General features: G+C 39.6%; 1 long non-coding RNA gene across 1 annotated transcript in view; it reads right to left on the reverse strand.

Annotated features, from left to right (window-relative positions):
- Positions 1 to 8886: 8886 nt before the first annotated feature.
- LOC120401763 overlaps positions 8887 to 21046 on the reverse strand; it is a 43529-nt gene continuing 31369 nt past the window's right edge. The window contains exons 4-5 of the long non-coding RNA XR_005596718.1: positions 9350 to 9511; positions 8887 to 9031 (exon numbers count right to left, since the gene is read on the reverse strand). This is a non-coding gene — a long non-coding RNA (uncharacterized LOC120401763). The remainder of the gene's footprint in view (positions 9032 to 9349; positions 9512 to 21046) is intronic.

Genomic DNA, 21046 nt, shown 5'->3' on the forward strand with positions numbered 1-21046 from the left:
TCAGGAAAACAGGAGAATTTTGTCAGTGGAAGAAGCATTATAATGTGTACACCTCAGTTGCTTTATCAACAAAAGTTGCCTTTTGCCGACAAAACTGTGCAGTGTAGACATGGCCAAAGAAACAAAATCCAGAGACAATTTTGCGAATCCAGAATCTAACTATCTTTAGGAAATGTTGCAAAGATTTTCCACCATAAGAAGAATGACATTCATAGTACTGATATCCACCTCCACCCATCTCCCACCCTTTAAAAATAACCCCGCCACAAATAAAAAAGAAAAGAAGAACTGGCAGGAGATTGATCCGTAAGCCACTCAGGAGCAATTCTTCCAGTCTGTTAAGATGAGGCATGGATAGACTCTGAAATGAATCCATCCATACTTTTTCAGTTATAAAGGAAGTGGCTTAAGAGTGGGCTGTAAAGCAGAGGAAATAGTGGGTTGACATTCAGGACCTATGGCAGGGCTCTGATTGTCAGTGGCTCTAGAGAAAAACAGAGAGAAGTTACTTTTAAAATTAATGAAGACGTACGTGGAGTGAGCTAGGGCCCAATTCTGTTACACACAAAGCATCCTCTGCAAGGTGCTCAACACCCTTTCCTCCATTTGACTTCACAGGATGATGGCTGTGCACCTCCAGTCCCTTCCCCGTCCTTTTGGGGGAATTACCACCACCATGGACAGTTATCTCATGCAGTCCTGATGCCAGCTACAATAACTCTGATTGATCCTGGCCCCTGCATAGGGTCACAAGATAGGGAAGAGTGGAAATAATCTGGTCCTAAAAGCTTCAGCATCTTGTACTATTCTTTTTACAACTGCAGACAATTTTTTAAGGATAACATTTTCAGAAGTGCCTAAGTGATTTAGGAACCTAGGTCCCATTGGCTTCTAAGTCACTTAGGTGTTTTGGAAAAGTTTACCCTATTGTGATGACCACTATGTTGGCCAACATAATGGAGATTGAACAGAGACCTGCAAAGCTGAAAGCATGAGCACTATAGTTTGAACTAACGAGCCAAGTCTGCTGTGACCCTAAAAGCCCCTCAGTGCCAACTGGCAGAGGGCCCACCATAATGTAATTCATACTAGACCTGACACACTCATTACCCCCAATGCATTTTTGTCATACTATGTATCTAAAAGGTATCATGTAAGGTAGCATATGTAAACTGGTGACAGACCGGTCCCAAAAATCATTGTGTGATGTATATACAGAATGCATACAAAGAGTTACATATGTGTGCTGGAAATATGATCTGACAGTATGTTTGGAGGCAGTGCATAAACCCAGCCTGCCCTAGACAAAGGCATGTGTATTTATCTGTCTGACTGACTTGATTATAGGCACTGACAATGAAAGTACATTTATATATAAGGTAAACAAAGTCATCAAGCTAACACGCGGTGGAGAAAACAGTTTAGCAATCATGCCAGGAGACAGAATCTGCACTCCAGGAAGTCTTCCTGGCTTTTGAAGCAGAGACAATGGGCTTTGGGTAATAGAAGGAAACCAAAACAGACATTTTAGTTATCCATCACTGAGGGGCCATAGGGTAACTACCCTCTGAGCCTTTGAAAGTTGGATCCCCTAGCCTAGAGATGTCGGTAACTTGATGTAAGTAAGAAAACTGCTCAGTCAAAGACTGTAACTTGCTAGAAAGTTGCCAATAGAAAGCGTGTTGGGGGGGGGGGGTTGTTTTGTTTTACTTGTGACCACAGCTGTCTTTTTTTTCTTTGCTATCCCTTAAATTTCTGTCCTTTAGTAATACAAAACTATTTCAGTTCTGTGCATTAAAGTCAAGTGTGAATCTTCAACTAACTTTGCAGGCTGATGTGTGCTCTGTCTTTTTGGAGACAGCAAACTTAATTTCTGTGAGTGTCAGTGAGAGGGACTGGATAGTGCAGGGAGATGTCTCTGGGGGAATTCAGGAACTGGGGTTCACTGTATGTTACCTGCATGGCAAGGTTTAGACTAGCAGATTCTCAAAGAGTTGGCGGATAGGCTGGGGTGTCAGGGAGCTGACACATATTATAACAATTGCAAAGCTCTCACTTGACGCAGTGGGGTAACAAAGTGGCTTATAGTTCTGGGTGTCCTGAGGAGAATGTCACAGCTTCCTAGTGAGTGGCTGTAAAAATTCACATCCTTTGTGGAGCAACACAGAGGGAGCCCTATAACACACACTCACTAGTGAGTTATATTACCATTTTGAATCCTAATATTATGCATTTTGCTGTACTGCAAATATATATATATCAAATAGCAACAGGAAGGCAGGCAAACCTGACAGGAAGTGCATATACTCTACACATATATTCAGCACTGGGAGTACCAAGCACATCTCCATCTCAGAGAGAACCCTGGTTTATTAGAAATCATTAAATGTTGTACTAAGACCAGCTGATATTAATAAGGCCACACAATCCCTGTTGTCGACAGCTCATTCGCATAATTCATGGCTGCCCCCAATTATCTGTGGGAGATTTGCAGGCCTGACTCACAGCCTGTGAAGGAGGTTCCACATGGGCAGGCGCTTAATGACCAGATTGGCTTATAAACACTAGCTAATCTTTCCCACATGGACACCTGAAGAGTATCACAAGTGACAGCTGTTTAAATTTCCAAGGAAATTAATGACTCCTAAGGAGGCAAAGCTTATCGGGGCTTTGACTAGTCCTGATAACGGACAGCCACCAAGGGGCAAACTGTTTATAATAGTCCATAAGTGCTTCATTCTATGGGTTCATCTTGGAAACTTTTATTGACACAGTCTTTTTTATTAATGTTTGTGCTGGCAAAGAAGAGAACAGCTTTGTTCAATCTACCGGTGATATTAGGCTACTAAGGCCCCTAATGAGCATCTCGTATCTTCAGGTCACAGTCAGTTTAAGATGATCAGTACCATCGGCAGGATACCATGTGTTCAGTTAAATCATATCAGACAAATGAATTGTTTTCATTCTGTATAAAGTGTACATGCTTATAGGACTTATTGGTGAGTCTGCCGAAATGTTAACTTTCGGGGAATGGATCAGTGGCTGCACTCACTATCTTGGGAACAGTGGAAAAACGAATAATCAAAAGCAGATTTGCCATGAGACCATAAGCAATTTTTTTAATAGACTGCATATGGGAAAAGTAAGCCCCCTCCCCATTTCCCTTTCTATACAGCGTCTGTACCTTTACAACAGGACACAAAACCTTGGTGTCAGTTGCACAGGCATTCCACATTCCCCATGAAGTACTTGGCAGGAAATGTGCTCATTTCCAAGGGGACTTTTCAGAGTCTGGTTCTATTTCAAAGAAGGTATTGTGAAAAAAGAGAATTCATGCTGGTCAGTAAATGTGGGAAGTGGGAAGATCTTTGTTAAATTTGGGGGGCTGGGGAGAAGGGAATTACAGCTCCAGCAAGCCACGTTGCTGAAGACACTTTCAGTGCTGTAACTGCCTCAAAAAACAGGGTAGGAGGAGTACTTTTATGTTAAACGTCTCTAAAATATCTGTTTTACCCTGAAATGGGGAGATTGCAGAGGATCACAGCATGAATTTATATGCAAGACTGCAAACAGACTGAACAACTTGAGAAGAGTTTAAACTTTCTAGTGGACTGTAATCAACACAACATATCTATTATCTGTTTACCCCTCCATTTACACTAAGCTCATTGCTGGTATCGAAGCAGGTGTGCATACTATGGGCCTGATTTTTCTCATACACTGGAGCAAATCAGAACTAATTCCACTGAAGTCAATGGCGTTGCACCAGTATTAGGAAAGTGAAAGGAGAATCAAACCCCGTTTATTGAGGTTCATAAGAATATGGGTTCAAATGTACACTCTGCAATTGGCTCTGCTCTGGATGTGCGATGTATATATAGTGGGCCAGTTCTTCACCTACTGCACAGAACTACACTGATGGAGCTATGCTGATTTACATTAGCTGAAGGTCTGTCCCAGTCTTGGATGCCTATGCTCTGTTGTCATTCGTAATCAAAAACTATTTGGGGGTTTCTTTTCCTAATGAGAACTTTGGAGCCTCCAAAGTCTGGAAAACTTTTTCCGCATGGGCTGCTTCATTTGCTTTTTCTGGCTAGCGTGTCATTTTTCCCCAAGAGTAAACACAAAAAGTGAATAAATCGCTCATCTTATGATTAGATTAATAAATAATGAACAATCCAAAGTACAACTTTCAGACAGAAGAAGATCTATGTCCTCTCAACACACACACACATGCTTTATTTCCTCTATTTTATTTAAGAATGTTATATTGTTGGGCTTATTTTTTCCTCAGATGCTAAATATCTGTCACAAATCATGTTTACCACAACCATAACAGTACAACTACTATATTAGGCAATGAACTCCATTTGTTCAATATTTGGCATCTTTGCTGGTTATAATTCAACCCTATTTGTTGTCAGGGGGCAAAGAAAACAAGAACAGCTAATCTAAGCAGAGCAGATATTGTTATCAGGTAAAAAGACTACTTTGGTTTAAATGACTTTTACTAAACTTTTCACTGGAAAACCAACAAAATCAAATCCTTAAATGACCTGGCAAGGATACAACAGTCCTATTTGCTAGTCTGGTTTGTCTGTGTGCAGTTTTATATTCTGGTAAGGGTATTTCTGCTGCTGCACACGGCACATCAAGAATCAAACATAGCACTTTATTATCACTGTATAACATCTCCTTCCTTCTTGAAGCATGAAGTAAATTTAAAGGGCATGAACATAATATATGCAGGTGTGTACAATGCCAACTGATAAAAGCCAGGCAAATGAGAAGCTGAAACAGTCTACAAAGAAAAATCATGTTTGCAATATCCCAGCCTTCTCTCTCTCACTTTTCCCTCCTCCTTTTGTTATTCTCTCTCTCACTTGCTATGTCTTCTCTTAAACTAAGGCCCTGATTCTGCAAACAAGACTCCCTGGGAGGGATTCTGCCTCCTGTTATGGTGCCTGTATCCTGGCACAGTGTACAGGAGGCATGAATCTTCCTGGCTGGCCAAAGATAAAAACCTTCCTATATAGACGTAGCGTAAGACACTCACAGGAGGTGCTCTCAGTCTCCAGTGTGTGTGTGTGTTGGGGGGCATTTGGGGCATGTCAGAGGGAGCATAGCCACAACACATGGTGCTATAGCAATTCTGAGTAGCTCAGTGTTGCAGAGCTGTTCATAGGCAGCCCAGATGAGACTGGTGCAGCTCCCTGATCTGATGGATTTCACTGGGGGCTGCACTGGCCCCTGACCAGCCTAGAATCCTGGAGGTGCAACAGAAATTTGGGCTGTATATGTGTGTGTTGCACCTTCAAAAGACATAGCACGCAGTAACAATCATTGACTGTAATGAGATTATTCTCATGCCTAAAGTTAAGCATATATGTGTTTGCCAGATCCAGACCTATCACTGTAGGTTCTTTGAGACAGAGACTGTTTATTACACTATGTCTGTAGGGCGCCTAGCAAAATGGTGTCCTGACCTGGCTGGGACCTTTAGGCTCTACTGAAATACAAATAATTATGGCTCTAAAGCAATTAAATAAATTAATTGCGTGATTAAAAAAATTAATCTCGATTAATCGTGTGATTAATCACATTGTCAAAGAATAATAGAATACTATTTATTTAAATATTTGTGTATGCTTTCTACATTTTCAAATATATTGATTTAAATTACCACACATAATACAAAGTGTACAGTGCTCACTTTATATTATTTTTATTACAAATATTTGCATAGTAAAAAACAAAAGAAAGAGTATTTTTCAATTCACCTAATACAAATAATGTAGTGCAAACTCTTTATCATGAAAGTTGAACTTACAAATGTAGAATTATGTAGAAAATATAACTGTACTCAAAAATAAAGCAATGTAAAACTTTAGACCCTACAAGTCCACTCAGTCCTACTTCTTGTTCAGCCAATCACTCAGACAAGCAAGTTTGGCTACATTTGCAGGAGATAATACTGCCCTCTTCTTGTCTGCAATGTCACCTGAAAGTGACAACAGGTGTTTGCATGGCACTGTTATAGCCAGCATTGCAAGATATTTACATGCCAGATGCATCATATGTCCCTTCATGCTTCAACCACCCTTTCAGAGGATATGCGTCCATGCTGATGACGGGATCTGCACGATAATGATCCAAATTAGTGTGGACCGACGCATGTTCATTTTCATCATCTGAGTCAGATGCCACCAGCAGAAGGTTGATTTTCTTTTTTGGTGGTTCTGTTCTGTAGTTTCTGCATCGGAGTGTTGCTCTTTTAAGACTTCTGAAAGCATGCTCCACACTTCATCCCTCTCAGATTTTGGAAGGCACTTCAGAGTCTTAAACCTTAGTTCAAGTGCTGTAGCTATCTTTAGAAATCTCACATTGGTATCTTCTATTTGTTTTGTCAAATCTGCTGTGAACGTGTTCTTAAAATGAACAACATGTGCTGTGTCATCATCCAAAACTGCTTTTTCATGAAATATATGGCAAAATGCAAGTAAAACGGGGCAGGAGACATACAATTCTCCCCAAAGGAGTTCAGTCACAAATTTAATTAATGCTTTTTTTTTTTTAACAAGCATCATCATCATGGAAGCATGTCCTTCTTTGCACTTGCCAGAGCTCCCACAAAGCATTTGCAAATTGTTTATTAAAAAAACCCACCAGCAAGACAAGATTAAACATTTGCTTACAAAGAAAGAAAAAGAACTTGTAAGACTACGTGTAACGGTGCCATCTGGTGGCCCCGGTCATTTAAAAACAGTAAACTGGGTGACTGGTTAAGTAGAGGACTGCCCTCCTGACATTGATTCCCTGCCAAAAAATGGAATGGTTGATCCAAGACTCGATCAATAAAGAATTAAGGAGGATAATATAATTAATGCCAATCAACATGGGTTTATGGACACTAGATCCTGTGAAAGTAACTTGATTTTTTGTTGTTGTTGATGTAACATACTTTAGACTTTTGAAAGGTGTTTGACTTGGTACCCCATGACATTTTGATTAAGAAACTAGCATGACACAAAACCAACCTGGCACACATTAAATGGATTAAAAACTAGCTAACTGACAGGTCGCATAATTAACTGTAAACAAGAGGAGAGAAATTACCATCAAGCAAGTGTGTTTCTAGTGGGGTCCCACAGAGATCAGTTCTTGGCCCTATATTATTTAACATTTTTTGAATGACTTGAAAGAAAACATAAAATCATCACTGATAAATCTTGACACAAAGATTGGGGGAGTGGCAGATAATGAAGAGATCAGTTCTCTGAATCAGAGCATTCTGGATCACTTGGTAAGATGAGCATAAGCAAATAGTATGTGTTTCAATATGACCAAATGTAAGATCATACATCTAGGAACAAAGAAGGAAGGCCATACTTACAGGATAGGGGACTCTACCCTGGGAATCAGTGACTTTGAAAAAGACTTGAGCAGCATGGTGGATAATCAGCTGAATGTGAGCTTCCAGTGTGATGCCATGGCCAAAAGGGCTAATGTGATCCTTGGATACATTCACAAGAGAATATTGTATAGGAGTAGAGAGGTTATATTACATCTGTATTTGGAATTGGTGCAACCACTACTGAAATATTGTGCCCAGTTCTAGTGTTCTCAATTCAAGAAGGATTCTGATAAACTGGAGAGGGTTCAGAGAAGAGCCACAAGAATGATTAAATGATTGGAAATGATGCCGTAGATCGAGCTCCTTAGTCCCTCACTATATTTAGCTTATCAAAGAGAGGGTTAAGGGGTGACTTGATAACAGTCTATAAGTACCTACATGGGGAACATAAGTTTGACAATAGAGGGATCTTCAGTCTAGCAGAGAAAGGCATAACAAGATCCAATGGCTGGATGTTGAAACTACACATTTTCACATTAGCAATAAAGTCTATATTTTTTTTAACAGTAAGGATAATTAACGACTAAGGCAATTTACCAAGGGCTATGGTGGATTCTCCACCACTGGAAAATTTTAAAATCAAAATTGGATGATTTCTAAAAGATATGTTCTAGTTCAACCACAGTTATTGGAATTGAAGCAGGAATTAATTCAAGTCCTATGGCCTGTGTTATGCAGGAGGTCAGACTATATGATCACAGTGGTTTCTTTCAGCCTTATCTATGAATAACAACAACAACAACATAGTATGTGGTGCATGTGTACTAAAGCTGCGTGAAAATGCAGAACATTTATATGCAACATTTCATCTGAAATTTTTGGTCATCTTGCTATTTTACAAGCCAGAAATGCTGTTTTCTGCTTCCCCCCCCCCCAAATATGCTTAATTTCACATCAAAATTTCATGTTTTGGGAGTAAATTAATTTTTGCCCCCCAAAATTTCCAAAGTAGACTATTATCACTCAAAAAAAAAATCCCACAGAAACCCAAGAAATATTATGCAGGTTTTGCCTAACTAGTTATTTTTTTCATTTTGGAAAAATGTTATGTTTTGTTAGGGGTTTTTAACTTACCTCTAAGCGTTCACGTGGAATGAAAGATATATACAGACAGAAATCTGGGTAGGGGCTGGGTGAATGGGTCATAAGTGGGCTGAGCTGGAGGAAATAAGGATTTTATTTGTGTTGGGCCAGGAGGTTAATTTTGTGCACACAGCTCCATTTGAAATGTTTAGCTGTTTTTATAAAAATTGTGAGCTGCCTACTATATAGCTTTTGAGAAACACTATAGGTGGGATTTTCTAATGTGCTTAAAACTGGCTTAACTCTGCCCCCATTGAAGTCAATGGGGGTTTTACCATAGGTGCATGTGGGGGCTGAGTTAGGCCCATGCAGAGCTCTTTGAAAATCCCACCTGCTATGCCCCCAAGGGCACATTGCAAAACTCACCTGAACACAGAGGCATTTTCTTTCTACATAGCAGTAACTGAAGGAAAGTCTTGTGGGTCAAAAAAAAGCAAGAAACTAAAACAACAGAAGAGTAGAAGATCTGTTTCCAGCTTTGGGCATGCAGATTGGCCTGGTGTCCTTTAACTTATAGATCCCTCGCCTCGGATACTATATTTTACAAATGCAGAGAGAGAGAGAAACATCCAGGTATAAGCATTCATTTTTGATTCGTTCAGGAGTCATTTTATTATAGTAAGTATATAACTGAAAAGCCAGTGATCTGGGCTTTGGGGAGGGAGGGACCAGGGGGCACATTTATTCCTGCGTCTCCCTCTGGGCCAAAAATACCTAGTTGACATTAGTGGGAGTTTGACTGAGTAGTACCCATGCCCATGGTCCTCCAATCAAATCTGCAAGGGACAACCTTTGCATCTGTGCAGAAACCCTTTGACGTTAACAGTTACAGGGGCATAAGGCTCTACTTACATGGATCCAGTTCCTGGATTGGGGCCTGAGTCAAGACTTCAAGCTTCATCCCCATAGTTGCACATCTGTCTGACAGCTCCTCATTGCTCCCCATTGTGAAGCTGGTTAAGGTTTGAAGCAGTCTGTCAAGAGGGCAGATCCCAGAAGCTGCTTGAAAATGTGCTAAGAGTGGGTTGATAAAAATTAATATTTACCAATAAATCTGCTTCTTTTTAGTAGCTTTTTAACCTATAAATGTAGACTTGATTATAGGCTGTTAGAGTACAGGATGGAATCATGAAACACTGTCCGAGTTTAACCTGCTAAAGTGGATTAATAAAAACAACTGCAATGGCTTATAAATCTAGCTTGTTTTGTAGCTGCTGTGATCCTGCTCTATCTGGGAATCTGCACGTGGCCTCCAAATATAGTTTCTGGAAGTTCATCTTTCTGATCTAGAGGTACTCCTGGAGTAAAGTAGATTTCATACAGAGGATCTTGTGGTAACATATCACAAGATGCATGTTTTCATTCTCCCCCACCAGAAAGCCAAGATTCAGTTTCTCTTCTGTCCAAGTCAGATTAGCTTCCCATAACAGCACTCACCCATGACAATCACCGTAGTGTTTCATTCCATGACAAATTGAGGCCTGTGAACTAGAACACTAGAGTTTGGGGCTGACAGCAATGGGTGTTGAAAGAGCCTGGAACATTTGGACCTGGAAAGAGGCAAAGCTGTATATGTATATTCAAGCTGTGTATTCGTTTATATGAGTATATATTTCCTCTTTGGTCAACCTATAAGTGATCTTCTGGGGAGTTTATAAGCATGAAATAAAATCATTTCACTTGCAGAGCATAGACAATGCAATATAGAGATTTGTAATCCTCAACTCTCTTGCTAGCCAGGAGAAAGCAACTGATAATATGTCTTACATCTAAATACTATTCTAATATACTTGTTCAAGCTGTTTGATTGTAAAAGTATGTAGTGTTGTAATTTACCATGAGAATAAATGTAATTGTTGAGAGCATCTTGATAGAGGTATTACACTCTTTACTTTCTATAACAGCACTTAAAAAAAGACTCTTAACTTAGTCCAACTATTTGGAAAGATGCCTCTAACAATTTCTTGCATACACACGCACCTGCCCATCTGAGTCTTTTCTGGTAATGAGCACATATTTCTACTGTATACCTTACATACAATTATTCAGTATTAATCAGATGAGGGCATTTTAAAAAAATCCGATTAATTCCCTATTTAAAACCTTTCATGAAAGAGGGGGCAAGGGAGACAAGAAGAGGGATTTCAAACCATAAAGATTGTTTAGGTCATCAGTGTTACCAACACAAGCATTCAAAACTCATGAGTAAGAAACCAAAAATAAGAGATTGAGATTTTCAAACTATAGTTTTTGCCAGACGGCTGATTTTTCCACCTCTAGGAAAAAGTTGCCCATTCTCAGGGTGTGATCATTTGAGGTTCAAAATTCAGCCTTAAACACCAAGACAAAAATGCAGGCCCTGTCCCCCATCACTCCTTAGATGGAACTTTATTTACCCTCTTCTACCCCTGGGATATAAAGAGATGCCATTCTACCTCTCTTCATCCTCCTTCCTAACTCAATACAATAACCAACTGCCTCATTCTTAATCTCCATCTATGCTCCCCAAGAGACTCTTGTCCCCAGCCAGGGCCCTCCGTTCACTTGCTCCTCATATTTCTCTTCTTTCCCCTCACATTTTCTCCTTCTGCAATAATGCATTCCCCGCACACTCTCCGTCTATCTCTGCTCCCCACAAAGTTCCCTGCACTCCCTCAATCCCCTCCGTGTCTTCACATTCTCTTTCCCCCACATGCCTGTTTGCTCCTACTCCGCATATTCTCCTGCACCCTCCCACTGCTTCCCATTCCCTGCATTCCCGTTTCTTACTCAGTATCCTTCTGCAACCCACATCTCCTTCAGTATGCTGCCTCCTTCTCCTCTGTTGTAATAATTGCATCTACAAATTTACCCTACTTATGAGCCTAACTGCAGGAAAGCAGATAAAAGTTTCTAAAGTGTCACAATAACCTATAACAACAAATGTTGATGGGGAAAGGTGCAAAAGGGAGACAGAAAAACTGAATTAATCCAAACGACAAGGCCTGCTGATATAACTCAAGAACTGTGTTAACATCATGTCTGGAAAACAAGAGAAGTCTAGGACAGAAATCCATGAACCAAAATTGGTATGTCAGATATCAGATCTAATTGGTGGACAGAATAATGGGGGGAATGGGCTATTCCACCCTTCACTCTCTTTTGGGGTCCTTAAAAGAAAAACTTTGGAGGGAGGGGAAATCACGCACAAGTGCAACAATTGCTATCTGAAAGAAGGGGAAGGAATGAGCTTCAGCATTATTGCTGCCACACCCACCATCTCCTGAGATCCTGGAATCCAGTTATAATTGGGCCTTCCTCATCCCGATCCTGAAAGATGCCAACCACACTGCGCCACCTCCACTGGCTCCAGCTGAATCCCTAACACAACCTGGGATGTGAGATTTTGTCGGCTGCCCCTGCTCTGCCCTTTATGTGTCCTTTTCCTTCCCCACCATATCTCTTCTCTTTGCTATCCCTCTCCTTTTACCTTCTGTTTAATAAGATTCTGGCTTAACCAGCAAGACCGTATATTTTACAGCACTATTGTAAGCCTGTAAGAAAAACACCAGAAGCAATGCCCTTAACAGCCCAATACTGCTACGAGCTTGCTTGCAACTAAAGTGTACACCAGAGACAGGAACTGTATTTTATATCTGTGCTGTTCTTTTCTCTCCCTTCTTGTTTGTCTTCTAGGAAATGGGATTGGACTTTAACAACACCAGCTCCAGCCCAGCTCAACTACCTACCTCTCTTTTCCCCAAAAAGGACAGCTATGACCATTTTCAATCCCATCTAAGTGACTGCCAAATGGGAAAGGAGATTCCCTTCTAAAACTCTCTCCAGATAAAGGGAAAGCATGCAAGAAATATTGTTAAAATGAAAGCCTTGCCTAATATTTTACAATTCAAATGTTTTAACTGGTTTTCCTTCTTTTCTGTATCTTTAATAAAAGGCTTAAGAGATATTTAAGGATGTGTTTGCCATGGTACTAAGCAGGCTGTCGTCTCTGGATACCAAACCCCAAAACCTGTTTAACACAGTTTAATGTTGGACAGTGACAGGGTCATATCAACACCTTTGCCTCTTTGGGCCCATTTATTCCAACACCCAATACAATACATCCCTCACCGCTCTCAGTCTCTTCCCTGAATTCCACGCACCCCTGAATACTCCCCATTTTGCTCTTACAACCTCTTCAGCTTTTCTTCTGCTCCTCACAATCCCATGTCTCCTCATAGTGTTCTGTCTAGCTTTCTATCTAGAATGGCAGCTATTTCCCCTTTGGATAGTCTGGTTTCAGTCTCATTGAAAATACTGAGGATTAGTAGCCATCTTACTAAGGGCAGCCTCAATTTCACGTGTGATGTCTGTAGTAAAATGGTGGCCCTCTTCCCTGGCTTTAGCCATATTAAAGTAAAGGAGGTTGGCAGCCATTTTGAATAAGGAAAATGTTGCAAGATTGAACTCCTGAATAGGAAGGTCATGTGAAAGTTTAAAAACCCCAGATATTGTGAGCGTTGGCATCACATGTCATACACACACATATCCTGAAGATAAATATGATCCCATTTGCTAGAGCCCTCCCAGTCTTTTTCTGCCAGAGAGATTCTTATAAATACAGTCCCACTTGTAACAATGACTCCAGGATAAGAAATGTCCTGCAAGTCTCTTGACTGGAGCTCTGATTTTGGCTTAAGTCACCATGGCAGCAAGAGCCCACCTCATCAGAAGGTAGCCAGAAGGGGCTTGGAAAGTTGTCCAGAGACTTTTCAAATGAATTAAAAGCCACAGACTTTTCTCCAATGTGAGGGGGAATACAAGCCGAGGAACATCAGCAGTGAAGTTTGGGAGACTTAGGCAAAGCTTCAATGGAAATGGATGGCACATCTAGAACTTTCAGATTATTGTCTGCAAAATGCAGTCCTTGCAGCAGACCAAAGGAACCCATGACCCTGTTATCATACTGCCTGTGATGACTCTGGGGAAAACACCAGGCCAGAGAATAAGAAGCTAGAGTGGAAAGATCCTTGTCAGGACAAAGGGATTGATCCCACCCCAGGAACAAGCACCTGGTCCAGTGTAAGTAAGATAATAATCAAGCACGGTATCTGTGTTGGTAGGCCTACTTCCCTAACATTTGGATTGGCCTAGGGGTCAGAACACTGATTTTCACAGTTGCAGAAAACCTATGACCAATTCCTACTGAAGTCAATGTAAAGGCACCTATTAACTTCAATGTGAGTTGGATCCAGTCCCTGATGAGTACTTTCAAGTCAGTGGGAGTTCAGATGCTCAGCATCAGCTTTATTATGTTTTTTTCCATAGCAATTTGACAAGAACTACAAAACAGCAATGGCACGCAGAAATAAAATTTGTAGCAAAACCAAACATGCAACGCTACACTCATTCGGTCTTTATTTAAATTTGCACAAATGCTATAACGGGGAACTCTTATATACTCTAGGTGATCATGACATAACTTAAAAGTACATCACAAATCATACTCTAAAAGTGCAGCAGCACAATTCAATATAACCCACCAGTTGCAAGTTAGGCTACTTAAAAGCTCAGATCAACCTCCCCACCCAACATTCCCCATACCCTCTTTTGCAAATGCCTGGGGTGTGGCAGATATAATTAGTTACATTAGTTAGCATAGCTATGATTGCTACTTTTAACAATGTTCTTATATTTGGCCATATCCAGTACCACATGAATCATAAATCTGGGAAATCTCTAGTTACTTTAATTAAGGAGACCTAATATATATTATACACACACATACACACACTCATAACATCAGGAGATTTAAAAAAAACGTTTGAAATACTTTTCCTTACTTGTGTGCAAAAACTCTCCCACCACACATCAGTTATAGGGGGGGTCTCTTCTGCCATCTCCAATGCACACGTAATTCCCATTGCCACTAATAACAGTGATCAAGGAGAACACCACTGGCCTTTCACGTAAAGTGCGAACTATTTTCTTTTGTTTCACATAAGATGGTGTTGTTCTCTGCATGATTTCTTGATACATGCAACAGAAAGAACAAGACGCCTCTCATCTCGATTAAAATAACCAGTAATGTCAAGATTTTTTTTCAATAAAATAGATCAGTCATGAGGAGGGTGCGTGGGAGGGAACTGAAACACTTTTGCTTCTTGTGTCACTTGTCAAGTGTTTTAAATCTAGAGATTTTCCCATCAACTAGAAACTAAATCCACTTGTTTGTTGCCAGGGAGGATGGGTCAAGATGCCATTTTTCAAAGTGTGTAAAGTCTTCGTGGTTCATTTCAAAATAATATTTGTTGAACTTTTGTGGCATTCTTTTAGAGGAAGCGAGATCGAGCTGTGTTAGTCATTATTAACTAAGTAACATGTCCTAATCCCTCCTAGTTTGTGTTTATTCATGCCTTGCTCTTGGATTTACAGTGTTAGCTCATGGAAAGAAAAAACAGTCCAAGTCGACAGAAAGAATCAGACTTTCTATCCCTCGGCTTAGGGTCAGGTTTGGATATTTCTTTGGGGGAGCCTCAGGAAGACTTACCTCAGTTCTGATTGAAACCCAGATATACAGGCAATGGGGAGAAGGGATTAACACAGATTGTCCTTCAGCTCTCAAAGATGGAGACTGAATAAAGAAGGCTAAACCTGAGAGATGGAAGCTCTGAACTCTGCATGACCTGCAATATATGAACCCAGTCCTGCCAGGTGCCAAGCCAGGTGATCTTGCCTTCAGTCGGAGCACAGAGGCTGTAGGCTTCTATTTAATACAATGACCACTACAGTGAGCACTTCAAAAGGCTAACTAGTTATGTTTGAAAGTTGAAGCTTTTCTCAGACATTTGCCCATCTTCACACTCCAGCCCCCCTTCCATCCACCCTGTGCTGTATTAGGCATCTATTTTGTCTGCAGTAGGCTGCTGGAAGATTGTAATACTGCTCACTAGCCCATCAGGTTGTATGTTGAAAAGTTGGCAGTAAATGACAGAAGGGCAGTAACTTTGCAGCAAAGGTTAAGAATAGAATGTAAGCTATGCTTAAAATGTTCCCACCAGGTCCCTCTTTCCTTATTAAGTTGTTTCAAAGGCTGCTTTTATTCCCCATCTCTCCAGATCAAGTTGACTGATAAAGGAGCTTTTATTATTTTTTCTCACCTGATGGGAAAGAGGATCTACTCATTTTAAGAGGCCCTTTTGTTAGAGTGGGACATATCTTTTTTTGTTTCCTCATGACTTTTATAGGCTGTAACCTTGGGAGAACTGAAGGACAGTGCTGTAGCTTTGTCATGGGTCGCAAAATTCCATCCTGGTGCTTGGGGATGAGGGGGAAGACAAGGAGGTGGTAAACAAACGAGTGAATGTGTTGAAATCCTGCCTATGCTTCTCCGGTTCAAGTGATCTGATCAGTGATAGATCTGGTCTGAACCACTGCCATGGAGGAGGAGGATGAATGTGGGGAAAGTGAAAAACCAAAGCTTGTGGAGTATAATGAAATCCTTATGAGATTAAAAGTGGCATCAAATATTACATAGACAGAGAGGCTGATAATAATGATCTGTGCCCTGGAAGAGACCTAGTCTGTGTAAGGCTAATATGAAGCTTAAAAGTCTAAAGAAAACAATAAAAACCAATGCAAGGAACAATGCACTAAACCCGGATTTTTTTCTGTCAATAAAACAGATTATTTTTCAATTTGCCAAAGACCCAGAGGAAAGATATCATAAAATTTCTCACATATATTTGAAGGTGTTATTAGATATTTAAAAGATAATTTTGTAGTGAGATATCCAGAGCAAGTGAGATGGAATGATAGCATTTGTTTATTAAAACCAGATCTGATTTTAAGTTGTTGTTTACATCAATATTTTGCAAAGCTCGGAGAGGTACAAGGAAAAAAATAAAACCAGCTTTGTTACTTGCCAAGCTTCCCATTTAGTACAGATCTTTTGTTTAACAACCTGGTCTTTGCATTATTCTTAATTCACCAGATTTCAAATAAATAATTGGAATAAATCATTTTAAGTCCATTTTTGCAGTGCTTTTGTTTTTCAGTTCTCAAGGTCATACATTTCTGCTGTACACAGGAGATTTTCATCAGGTGAAGGATTACAGGCAGAATGAACAATAAGTACAGTAGGATCCCTCTATGGTTAAACCCTAAAGTATATGTAATAAAAATTCTCTCTTGTCACCACAACTTCATCATTCACTCTCAATCATATCCCCTTGGACATATGATATGCTGATTCAAATGCCACCCCATTGCTTCTATGTTGCTTCATGAGGTATAAGTCAGCCTTGAATTTCACCCAGAATGCATATTCCATTCCACTAAAGTCTTGATTGTGGAGTCTTTGTACACACAACTTCCACCCATGAGGATTCATTTAATCACAAAATAGATAACCCCATACTCCTCTCTTACACCATTTTGACACCAATGTAACTATTGAATTCAATAGTGTTGCTCCTGATTTTTTCCAGTGTGAGAGCGGAATCAGACTCTCAGATATTAGAATATCATAATCATGGCACCTCTTGTGCTTTCAAGGCTAAATTTTTATAGTGGGACTGCAATTCACATGCTTTTGTGCCCCCTCCTGCAACACAACAACACATACATTGCTTTGGGGCATGTAAATACTTGCACACACAATCATGGGCACACAAATTCAGAAAACGTGAAAGTTTGGCTCTCATAGTGTAAGAAATCATGGCCACCTCTATTTTTTCTTATTCAAAATGTGTGTGCGTGCACATATTGATATAGATAATGTGTGTTAGTTTCAAAGTTGTTTGATATTGAGAATGTTGCAGAGTAGTTCTTGATTTATTGTACTTGTGAAATGAGAGTAATGATTATTAACTGTATGAAAATTATCAATTAAATAGAACTATACTGTAGTTATTTGTGATCAACCTTCTTACTAGTACCAAATGTCTAACTAAAACACAACCAACACAGTTTGTAATTCCTGTGCAATAGAAGCAGTGTCCTGCTTTCATTACTCACTCTCTGTTAGAGCTCTATGGGCTAGATAATGCAACCTTTAATCAACTGGTGAGCACTTACGGGCATAGTCCCACTGCAATCTAAGTGAACGCCCACCAACATGAGTAAGGGTTGCATAATTTATCCCTAATTCCAAATGTAATGAGACCAGAGAGAAGGCTGTCGCTGCACTAAATAGATGTGACTAGAAAATTCCTCTCCATAATAGATCTAAGCAGGCACATGCTGTGGTGCAAGGTGTTCATTCTGGAGGACAGGCAAATAATTACTTGCTTGCTAAACTAGACAGGAAAGAGCAATGCTTTATGACACAAATATGTCTTTATTGCCTCCTGGTCGGAGCTCTGCTTTAAGCCAGGGTTATGATAGCATGTGCCTTTGCTCAGGGGACACATGTCAGTGCACAGGCACTTCACTTATGCTGAGTCATGAAAAAAAAAAAGGCCATTCTCCTCCTCAGCTCACCAATACCCTGTTTACAGGAGGAAGGTTTAATTTCAGCACTTTCAACTTGGAGTGTAATTTGGAAACATTTAGCTCATAAAAAGTCTTATAGTTCATGCTTTGACCTTAGCATGACCTGAACATTTTGTTAACAAAGGACCCTGGTAATGTTTTGACCAAAAGAACGTATGTGCTTGGGGCTGATTGTGTTGCCAAAATGGTGCTTGCTCCTAAAAAGGGAAAGTTTTAATTCTATTTTCAAAAGCAACGTCTCACTCCTAACTATATAAGGAAATGTCATCAATCAGTCCTGGAAACAGTGTGTGTGCTGCAGTGGCTCTAAAATAGCTTGTGTTTTTGCATTCAGTGCAACACATCTCACCATAGCATAGCTCACAGCGGAAGTCTTTTGCTGTGTCAAGTGGTCCACTGGTTCAAATAGATGTGAATAGAAAATGACATTTATTACCAACAATGCAAGAGCCATTTTATTTAGCAATCAGATAATAAATGTGTAAAGTAAGGAGCTGACCAGAACTAAAAAGGAATAAACAATTTTTTAAAAAGCAAAAACCACTCTCAGTTATATTTACAACAGAATCCTAAAACTAGAGGGTTTTTTTAATAAAAAAATAATCCATGCTAGTTTTCAGATTACCCTTCTGTTTCCCCTGTTGTGCTGTCAGCTTTTTGGATTTTGGGACACTTCTTTTATGTATACATGCTTTTTATGGCACTTATCACAGGGCCATCTGGACACCTAACATTTTTTTAATTAATTAATTCTACATCAAGTACTGATGCACTAACAATCACACTGGATGTATCCGTGTAACAGTATTGCATCAAATACCTGCGGGTATATTTTTGTACAACAGTGTTCCACCAAAAACCTGCTTATCTTCTAATAGAAAAGAACACTAGACTGAGTAGGTGTTATCTCACCTTATGTGTCATATCTACCTGTGTAATTTGCAAATATATTTACCTGTAAATCTCTCTATAGGACACAAGCAGTTTTTCTAATGCATGACACCAACAATTAGAAGGTAAAGAATTTCACCTCAGATTTGTCAAACAAACTGATACCTTTATAATTAAGTGGTTGCAACCTTCTTCCATTGGCTCCTTCTTAATGCTATAAAATAGTAATATAGTCAGAAGCTCTGAGCTTTAAAAGTGTTTGTTTTTTACTGTGCTCTCAATGTCATTAAATCAACTAACCAAGGAAGTGACCTCAACAAATGAAAATCCTTCACTGAGAGCACTCTACAGATGGTCATATAAATTGAAAAGAGAAATATCCTAGTTGATTTCCACAGCTACATAGGATACAGAAGAAAAAGGTGTTTCTCCAGTAGTTGGGCTCCCAGAGCATTTAGCAGTTAATAGATTGCACCCAAAAGTATACCTCCTTAATAAATTAAGCAGCAAATAAGATATATTCTGCCTTTCTGTGGAACGTAGGCAGCAGTGAAAGTAGCAACTGAATTGTGCTAAATGTACAGTGATAGAGAAGTGCTGTATTTAAGAAATGCTGCACCAGGCAGAAGCAGAATCATAAATGTTGTACCATGCAGCGTTAGCTCAGAAATGCAACGTATTGGAACGTACTGTGTGTTCAGCATCATTTAGTAGCATCTAAAAATGATTTTACATTATCTATATATTTTGATTTTAGGTTGGGCTATTTGTAGAGACGAAAATGTAAAAAAAATGTGATTGAAGGGTAACATTTAACTTGTGTCATGCTGGCTACATTATTTGTATGCATTATTTCAAATACATTGCATTGATTTAATCTCTAGATTTTCAGTCATCTAATTTATTAATACTTCTCTGGGGGAATGACAGCAGTTTATAGGCTTCTCAGAAGAAGTGTACTTTAAGGACATGAAGGAAGAGGAATGGAAGACTAAGTTGGTGCAGGGAAGTGCAGAGGGGACAGTACAGAAAGAAGGCATCTCAGTGAAGAAGACAGGAAGACCAGACAGACCATTTGGGCAGTTGTGTAGCTTGGGTGGAGTAAGAGAAGAGAGAAGGTTTTGCAGACCCTTGAAATATTGCCAGATAAATACAGAACTACTAGGTACCTGTCACAGTTAATGTTCAACATTACATAGCTGTTTGGGATAGCTTATCCTGTCTGTAAGTCTGTTTTGGTGGAGAAGGCAAAGTCAATGCACCTTGTTTAATTTCTAATAATGTTATAGGCTGCATCACCTCAATGTGGTTAGTGATATTGAAGCTAAAGATCAGTTATAGTAGAATTGCCTTTGAGAAAATGCTGCAACTCCATCTACCCATGTTCCATCTTGCAAGAGAGTGAGCATCTCGACTGCTCAGCCTCTTGCAGGATTAAGCCCTTAGAAGTGATTTTGTGACACTCATCAAACTGTTCTCTCCTAGTGAGACTTTCCTCTTAGCAAACAGCAAACTACACATATCAATTCTTCTAACCCTCAGATCTAAGGTACAAGATCTCTTTTATACCAAGGATAATTGACCTGTAACAGTTAAAAAGGAGGAGCCATAAACCTTCCACGAGATATGTGTAACTTTTGCTTCACTTATGTAACAAACTATTGAGCACAAACTCAGGAATATTTTGGTGAGAGTGGTTACAGGGAAGGGAGAATATCTTGTTTGTTATGAGCCTTTACATTTTGGAGATTCCTAAATCTCTTAATTATTTTGTTCTCGCTAAATAAAACAGATCAGTCCTATTGACCTTACTAGAAAGTAGGATCCAGCAGTCAGATAAGAACTCATTTCTGCAATTAAACACTGATAAGGATTTCTTTATTTAAAAATTCAGCACTTTTCCAATTTTCTAATGTCCAATTCTTTGAACAGAGCTATGAAGCATATCTGTATAAAGGTCAGTTCTGCAGACATGTGCATGTTTGAGGAATATCATCTGTTATATTAGTAAAAACAATTTTTAGAAAAGAAAACTTTAGAAGGGATAATAAAACCTCATGTGTTGAGGTTTAAGCCAATCTGTTAGGGTTTAAGAGAAATCTCCTCTGGTGGGTAGATTATCTCTATTGTGTGATTACTGGCACCTTATTCTGAAGTTTCTGGTGCTGGCTACTGTTGGTGACC

Source organism: Mauremys reevesii, linkage group 3 (genome assembly GCF_016161935.1).
Source record: "Mauremys reevesii isolate NIE-2019 linkage group 3, ASM1616193v1, whole genome shotgun sequence".
Taxonomy (NCBI): domain Eukaryota; kingdom Metazoa; phylum Chordata; order Testudines; family Geoemydidae; genus Mauremys; species Mauremys reevesii.